The following is an 8,892-nucleotide window of genomic DNA, read 5'->3' on the forward strand; positions in this document are numbered from 1 at the left end:
TTCCCAACCCAGTTGCCCAGGCACTGCACATGTAATATATATATGCGCACTTAGGCAACCCAAGGGGGGAAAGGGGAGTTGGAAGAAAAGAGAAAACGCCACATCTTGCTTCTCGAGACAGGACTGCTTCTACTAAGCAGGATACGTCTTGCTTCTCTAGACTGGATTGCTTCTTCTAGTAGGATCCTTCCTGCAAGACAGATCTCTATTATAATTCTCATACAGTCCTTTCCTCAATACTTGTCAAACCTAAAACCCACTGCTGTTACCTGTCTCAACTAGGTGGCCATCTTTTCTCTTGTTGGTTGCCTTCTACAGTCTCTGACACTAATGACTCTGTTGAGGTAAAACACTAATTAGTCTACACTCTAGTAATAGGTATTAGCTCTAATTCTCTTTTCCAATTCTAAATGTCATACAATGTGTTTACCTTGCAACCTTATGTAGAATACTTTGTATATAAGTCTCTTTTTCTTTATTTACAGAGGAAGTTCCTGTGTTGTCTGGTTTCTGGTGAGTTCCAGCAGATGAGGAGATCTTGTTACGTTGGTAAGTACTTTTATATATATATATATATATAACAACACATACATTCAGGTGTTTGTTGGTCTAAACTTCATTCTTTATTTCTCACTGTCTTTAGGGTAATGTTCTCTCCAATCTCTGTGGATGTGCCAACACTGGAAGATGAAATTCTATCTAAACTCCAAGTTGCCTGAAGCGCAATAGGTAAGCTAACTGAGATACGAACTGTTGCGCTTCCTAGAATGAGTCCACTTCTCAATATTCCCCTCAAAGCAAGTCTGACTCTGTTGCTTCCTTCATAGTAATTCACTCGTTCCAAGAAATTGTAGGATTCTACAGTCTTACCTTCCGCAGCCGCGGAGGCCGAAAGTTCAGAAAAATACTTTGATACTCACGAACCCAGTCCTGGCCAACCTGATAACATGCCGCTAGAATTACTGCGACCGAATTCCTCAGGTAGACAGTTGAAGTGCGCAGTTTGCCGCGCGGACAATCGCGAGCACAGCTGCGTGAGGAAAAGGAAGAACCACGAGACTGCCAAACTCGATTGGTATCACCGGCGGCCATCTTGAGATTCCGCGAGATACCAATCAATAGTCTAATCAAGGAATTAAGAGGATCTTTGGGGATAGGTCTTTTCATGATCTTAATCGGAGCACCTTAAAGATATTACACCAACTGGGAAGTGTCCTTACATGTTTAGCGGACTGAATCGCGCAGTCCTGACAGTACCCCCCACCAAAACTCCTCCTTCATCTCCCTTGGGTTTCTTAGGGTACCTACTGTGAAATTCTCTGATCAATCGTTGAGCGTGCAAGTTGTTCTTCGGTTCCCAACTTCTTTCCTCAGGACCGAAACCCTTCCAATCTACCAGATAGAACAATTTTCCGGCGCCTAACTCTGGAGTCTAGAATTCGCTTAACTCCTCCCCAGACTGGACTTGAAGAGGCTTGGAAGGACCTTTCTTTCTCAAATTCAGTGGGCTCTACCTTAGTAAGGAAACATGAAAAACTGAATGAATCTTGAGTCTCGGAGGAAGCCGCACCTTAACACTAACTGGATTCAACATCTTTTCTACTTGAAAGGGACCAATGTACCTAGGCTGGAACTTTCGATTCCCTTTTAATCGTAGATTCCGTGTAGATATCCAGACCTCCTCCCCTGACTCAAATATTGGACTGGGACGCCTCTTCTTATCTGCTTGTCTCTTGTAAGAGGCCTTAGCCTTGATTAAATTATCTGTAGCTTGTTGATAAGCTTTACGAAGATTCTGAATTACTTCCTCCACTGCAGGAACCTCACTCTCTTGTCGTCCTACAAAAGTGTTTGGATGTCTACCAGAGTTTAAATAGAAAGGAGAGTAAGCAGTAGAGGAATGTTCTGCATTATTATAAGAGAACTCAGCTGCCCAAATTATATCTGGTCATTCCCCTTCATGATCCATTAGGAATAGACGCAAATATTGCTCCAACTCCTGATTTACCCTCTCAGTTTGACCGTCAGTCTCGGGATGGAAACTGGAAGACAAACGAGAGTCAATATTTAATCTCTTCAAAAATGACCTCCAGAAATGAGAGATGAACTGAGGACCCCGGTCGGAAATTACCACCCTTGGAATCCCATGAGTCTTAACTACATGTTAGGTGAACAAGGAGGCTAGCTGAGTAGCATTGGGAATTGACTTAAGTGGGACAAAATGACTCATTTTAGTGAAATGATCCACCACTACCCAAATGACTGAAAAGCCCTGGCTAGAAGGTAGTTCTACGATGAAATCCATGGAAACAGTGTGCCAAGGATAAGGAGCCGGGGGAACTGGTAAAAGTAACCCTTGTGGAGCCATTCTAACTGACTTTCCCTTCAAACACTGCTCGCAAGATGCAACATGTTGTCCCACCTGAGTTTCCATGGACGGCCACCAAAAATCACGCTGAACCAGTTCCAGAGTTTTCTTCACTCCTTTGTGGCCAGCCAACAAATCATCAACAAAATGATGGATTATCTTCTTTTGTAGTTCTTCATTGGGAACAAAAAGTCTTCCTTTGAAATAGGGTCTACCAATTCGGATCTCTCGATTTCCATCTTCCTTGACCCAATCTGCAAAATTTAAATTTGAGAAAACTTGATTTAGTCGTTCTTCAAACTCTGGAAACAAAATTACCCCAATTATCTTCTCTGGTGGGATTATCAGCTCCTTTTCCAGAATCGGAACATCTTCTCCTGCATCCAGACGTGATAATGCATCAGCCTTTCCATTGGCAGAACCAGGTTTGTAAGTTAATACAAAATTATAGTCCGCAAAATACAAGGACCAACGCAACTGCCTGGGAGTTAAAGTTCGAGCAGACTTGAGAAACTGAAGATTTCGATGGTCCGTGAACACGGTAACCTCATGTCGAGTACTCAACAAATAATGCCTCCATTCCTGAAAAGCATCCTTGACTGCCAACAACTCCTTATTGGCAATGGAGTAATTTAACTCAGCAGGAGTTAACTTTCTGGACCGGTAAGCTACCGGGTGAAGCTGACCGGTGGTCTTGTCCCTCTGAGATAAAATTCCGCCAACCGCCAAATTGGAAGCATCGGCCTCAACAAAGAACGGCTCCTCAGGATTGGGATGCCGAAGCACCGGCGCAGTTGTGAAAATTTTCTTTAATCTACTGAAGGCTTCCTCAGTTTCATTGGTCCAATCAAAACTCACTCCTTTCCTGAGCAGCCGGGTTAGCGGAGAAACCTTCTCAGAAAAATTTTCAATGAAACGTCGGTAAAAATTGGCGAAACCAATGAAACTCTGCACTTGTTTCACATTTCGAGGTGATGGCCAATCGTTAATGGTCTTTACCTTAGCTTCATCCATAGATACCCCCTTAGGGGAGAGTACAAAACCCAAAAATTCCACCTGGCTAGCGTTGAACACACATTTCTCCAATTTCACAAAAAGCTGGTGTTCCAGTAGAGTCTTCAAATTGAGTCGCACATGCTGAACATGTTCACTCATATTTTCAGAAAAAATGAGTATGTCATCGATATAGACGACAGCAAAAAGATCTAAATATTCTCTCAACACGTCAGCTACGAAATGCTGGAAAGCCGCCGGAGCATTGCATAAACCAAATGGCATGACCTGATATTCAAAGAGTCCCAATCTAGTCCGAAAGGCGGTCTTCCACTCATCGCCTTCGGACCAAATAATAAGCCCCCCTCAAGTCAAGCTTGGTATATACATGTGCTCCCTTAACCTGATCCAGCAATTCAGAAATTAATGGTAGAGGATATCTATTCTTCCTTGTTACTGAATTTAAAGCTCGATAGTCAATGCACGTTCTCAGATTTCCATCCTTCTTGGGTATAAAAAAAAGCGGGGAAGAGACTGGGGACTGAGAAGGGCGAATGAATCCATTTGCTAAATACAATTCTAAATACTCTTTTAGATGTTGATTCTCCTTTTCTGAAAGAGCGTAAATACGACTGCATGGCAAAGAGGCTCCCGGTTCCAGCTCAATTCTGCAGTCGTATTCTCGATGCGGAGGCAATTTGTTGGCTTCTTTTTCATCAAACACTGCGGCCAAATCCAAATACTCGTCGGGAATTTCTTGTGTCTCCATAACACAAATCATCTTAGCTTGGCTCACCAGATCTCGAGAAGGGAACTCTTCAGTAGATTCAACCCCCAAATTGTGACAATGGCTCTTGCAGTATTCAGAATCCATTTCTATTGTTCTTTTGGCCCAATCTATCCTTGGATTGTGTTCCGTAAGCCACGGAAGCCCCAAAATAAGCTGAAACTGGGGAGCGTCAATGAGACTGAATCTCAACAAACTCACATGGTTTCCAGGCCCAGTTAATCTAATCACCTCCATATCATGCACGATGGGGCCAGATGACAAATTAGTACCATCTACTGCACGCACTGCTTCGGGTCTTTCTTTCTTTACAAAGGCAATTCTCATCCTCTTCGCGAAGCCAATGTCACAGAAATTGCCCGTTGCTCCGGAGTCAATCATCACAGAAACATCCTTTAACCTGGCTCCTCCAAATTCTATGGTACTTGCAACAATTAAATGTGGCGTCGAAGACTGTAACGTATTCGCTACCAACTGAGGATCTGGGGTTGACTTTTCTTCAGCTCCCACCAGGGCAACTCCTCTTACTGGTGGAGCCTGTCTTTTACTAATGCGTTGTTCTTAGGCTTCTTTTGGCATTCTTTTACAAAATGCCCAGAATCTCCACAGTACATGCATAGCTTGCCCAACCGTCTTCTTTCTCTGTCCTCCTTCGATAACAGCCCTCGCACGGAGCTAATTTGCATAGGTTCTTCTTCTGTAGAAACCTCCTTGGTCTTTGTGCCTTCAAATTTGACTCGGTCAAATCGAGGACGAAAATACTTGACATCCTTCCTACGCTCACTCTTTCTTTCACTTTGTCGTTGGTCAATTTGCAATACTATATCAATTAGTTCAGATACATCGGTGGGTCGCTTAGGAATTTGCGCCAGACCATCCTTGATCTCATCCTTGAGGCCCCGATAGAAAATTGAAGCTCTCTTAGTTTCGGGCCAGTTAGTCTCTACAATTAACTTATTAAATTGTGCCAAATATGTCACTAACTCTCTATTCCCTTGTTTCAAATCCAAAAGTTCGTTGTCCGTAGTTTGTGAAACTGCTCTTCTATCGAATATCCGCAAAAATTCTCGTTTGAACTCATCAAAATTATACAGAATTGGGTCATTGTTATTAACCAATGGCATCGACCAAGCAGCTGCATCTCCACTCAGGTAGGACAACATGAACACCACCTTTGACTGATCCTCCTTAAAAATGATGGGTCTACAGAGGTAATGTAATGAGCACTGTGTAAGGAATATTTGCGCCTTATGTGGATCCCCACTAAATCTTTCTGGAGCTGCAAGGGGAATGGTGGGTGATATGGCATATATAACCTGTGTGGTGAGTTCTGCCGCTGAGGGAGCGGGAGCAAAAGACGGAGATTTATTTTCTTTAGATTCGGAAACGGCACTGACTGACAATTCTTCCACCCTTTGACGATTAATAGAGTTTCCTGACTGGACTTTCTAACCTCCTCCCGCAAGGACTTATTCTCTAACATTGCCTCACCAAGTTGAACTTGGATACCCTCTAACACTGTAGCTAGGGCCTTGACATCGAAACCCTCAGCCATCCTGCCCAGGCGGAAGTATTTTGAAGATGGCACTTCAATCTGTGAAGTACCTGTCCCAAAAGGCTAGACTTCCGCAGGAGCCGACGACTATTCCACAATTCCCAACCCAGTTGCCCAAGCACTGCACATGCAATATATATATGCGCACTTAGGCAACCCAAGGGGGGGAAAGGGGAGTTGGAAGAAAAGAGAAAACGCCACGTCTTGCTTCTCGAGACAGGACTGCTTCTACTAAGCAGGATACGTCTTGCTTCTCTAGACTGGATTGCTTCTTCTAGTAGGATCCTTCCTGCAAGACAGATCTCTATTATAATTCTCATACAGTCCTTTCCTCAATACTTGTCAAACCTAAAACCCACTGCTGTTACCTGTCTCAACTAGGTGGCTATCTTTTCTCTTGTTGGTTGCCTTCTACAGTCTCTGACACTAATGACTCTGTTGAGGTAAAACACTAATTAGTCTACACTCTAGTAATAGGTATTAACTCTAATTCTCTTTTCCAATTCTAAATGTCATACAATGTGTTTACCTTGCAACCTTATGTAGAATACTTTGTATATAAGTCTCTTTTTCTTTATTTACAGAGGAAGTTCCTGTGTTGTCTGGTTTCTGGTGAGTTCCAGCAGATGAGGAGATCTTGTTACGTTGGTAAGTACTTTTATATATATATATATATATATATAACAACACATACATTCAGGTGTTTGTTGGTCTAAACTTCATTCTTTATTTCTCACTGTCTTTAGGGTAATGTTCTCTCCAATCTCTGTGGATGTGCCAACACTGGAAGATGAAATTCTATCTAAACTCCAAGTTGCCTGAAGCGCAATAGGTAAGCTAACTGAGATACGAACTGTTGCGCTTCCTAGAATGAGTCCACTTCTCAATATTCCTCTCAAAGCAAGTCTGACTCTGTTGCTTCCTTCATAGTAATTCACTCGTTCCAAGAAATTGTAGGATTCTACAGTCTTACCTTCCGCAGCCGCGGAGGCCGAAAGTTCAGGAAAATACTTTGATACTCACGAACCCAGACCTGGCCAACCTGATAACACGCCGCTAGAATTACTGCGACCGAATTCCTCAGGTAGACAGTTGAAGTGCTCAGTTTGCCGCGCGGACAATCGCGAGCACAGCTGCGTGAGGAAAAGGAAGAACCACTAGACTGCCAAACTCGATTGGAATCACCGGCGGCCATCTTGAGATTCCGCGAGATACCAATCAATAGTCTAATCAAGGAATTAAGAGGATCTTTGGGGAAAGGTCTTTTCATGATCTTAATCGGAGCACCTTAAAGATATTACACCAACTGGGAAGTGTCCTTACATGTTTAGCGGACTGAATCGCGCAGTCCTGACACTGACCCTCTGCGTTCTGCCGGAGAAGAAGGAGTGGATCCAGTTGAGGGCCTTGTCCGGATCCCTGCATCGTGGAGTCTGCGTGTTAGGGTACGGTGGTAGACTGTGTCGAAGGCTGCAGAGAGGTCAAGGAGGACGAGGGCTACGGTTTCACCTTTGTCCAGAAGTGAGCGGATGTCGTCTGTTGCGGCGAGGAGGGCGGTTTCTGTGTTGTGTTTTTTTCTGAAGCTGGATTGGGAGGAGTCGAGGATGTTGTGCTCTTCGATGAAGGTGGCAAGTTGGCTGTTGATGGCTTTCTCAATGACTTTCGCTGGGAACGGGAGCAGGGAAATGGGTCTGTAGTTTTTAAGGTCGGTGGGGTCCACAGAGGGTTTCTTCAGGAGGGGGCTGACCTCGGCGTGTTTCCAGTCTTCAGGGAAAGACACAGTCGCCAGGGAGCGGTTGATGGTGTGGCGAAGCATGGGTTAGATGGTGTCGGCAGCTCTGTTGAGGATGTGATGAGGGCAAGGGGTCCGTGGGGGCCCCGGAGTGGATTGATTTCATCGTCTTCAGTGTGTCTTCGGTGGTGAGGACTGTCCAGCTGTCGATCGTTGGTTTCAGGGTGTCGGAGGTGGCTTGTGAGGGTTCAGTGTGTTGGTTGTCTTTGTTGAAGTTGTTGTAGATGTTCCTTATTTTGTGGTGGAAAATGGCGCTGAGTTTGTTACAGAGGTCTTGTGAGGGAGGAATGTCAGTAGACTCGCTGGTGGTTTGGGCGAACTCCTTGATGATGCTGAAGAGTTCTTTGCTGTTCTGTGCTGTAGTGTAGTTCCTATTTCCCTTATAGGCTCTGCGCATTGGAATAATATTAAGGGTGGGCGTAGTGGGCGTAGTGGGGCTACGTGAAGCAGCGCGTAGTGTGCCCAAATCTACGCACACTACGTGCTCCGCGTAGCCCCACTACACGCCACCCACCTCCCGCCCGCCCTCCTTTTAAAACATACCCTAATTGTAAATTAAATAATAGTAAAGACACTTACCTGAAGCGCGGCGTCTCCGGGGCTCCCTCTTCCTGGTTTCCAACTTCTTCTGATAAATGCGCATGCGCGGACGCCCGCGCATGCGCATTTCTCGCAAGAAATGCGCATGCGTGGGCGTCCGCGCATGCGCATTTGTCAGAAGAAGTTGGAAACCAGGAAGAGGGAGCCCCGGAGACGCCGCGCTTCAGGTAAGTGTCTTTACTATTATTTAATTTACAATTAGGGTATGTTTTAAAAGGAGGGCGGGCGGGAGGTGGGTGGTGGGTGGCAGGCAGCTACGCTTTGCCCTGGCGTGTATGTAGCGCTGCCTGCTTCGCCTACTTCGAAAACTGCGAAGCAGGCAGCGCTACGTACACTACGTGGGCGAAGCGTAGTGTCTCGCCCAGGGTTAAATAATATATACTATAGTTGTGGCATAGGACTGAGGTCAGTATGCCTCTAACAAGTACATTAAACGTAATTACTTTGTGTGCTAGCTAACTCAGAGGCCACTAGAAACTCCTTGAATAAACAAGAAGAGAGTAGTTTCTGGCAACCGCATAAACATGACAACTTTGTTTCCCTTAGAATCGGAACATGTCTCAGAATCGTGGAAACAACAGATAACAGTTTCACTCAGTCAATCGTGCATGCTCTGTTTCTTCAGAGTTACACAGAAATAGATAGACGGGCGTTTCAATAAAAGGATTTATTGAACAGTCTTGTTTCTCGTGTAAGAGATATGAGCTGTTACAATCGCAAGACAGTATGCGAGATATAATACATACAGCGTAAGTAGTATGAAGAAATAATACTGCAACAGCATTGTCTTCTAGCTA

General features: G+C 44.6%; 1 long non-coding RNA gene across 1 annotated transcript; it reads left to right on the forward strand.

The window, feature by feature from the left end:
* Window positions 1-646: 646 nt before the first annotated feature.
* LOC146868282 (uncharacterized) lies at window positions 647-6,526 on the forward strand. The gene is made up of 3 exons (XR_014966193.1): window positions 647-729; window positions 6,288-6,351; window positions 6,450-6,526. It is a non-coding gene; the product is annotated as an uncharacterized LOC146868282 (long non-coding RNA).
* Window positions 6,527-8,892: the final 2,366 nt, after the last annotated feature.

Source organism: Triturus cristatus, chromosome 1_2 (genome assembly GCF_964204655.1).
Source record: "Triturus cristatus chromosome 1_2, aTriCri1.1, whole genome shotgun sequence".
NCBI lineage: Eukaryota > Metazoa > Chordata > Amphibia > Caudata > Salamandridae > Triturus > Triturus cristatus.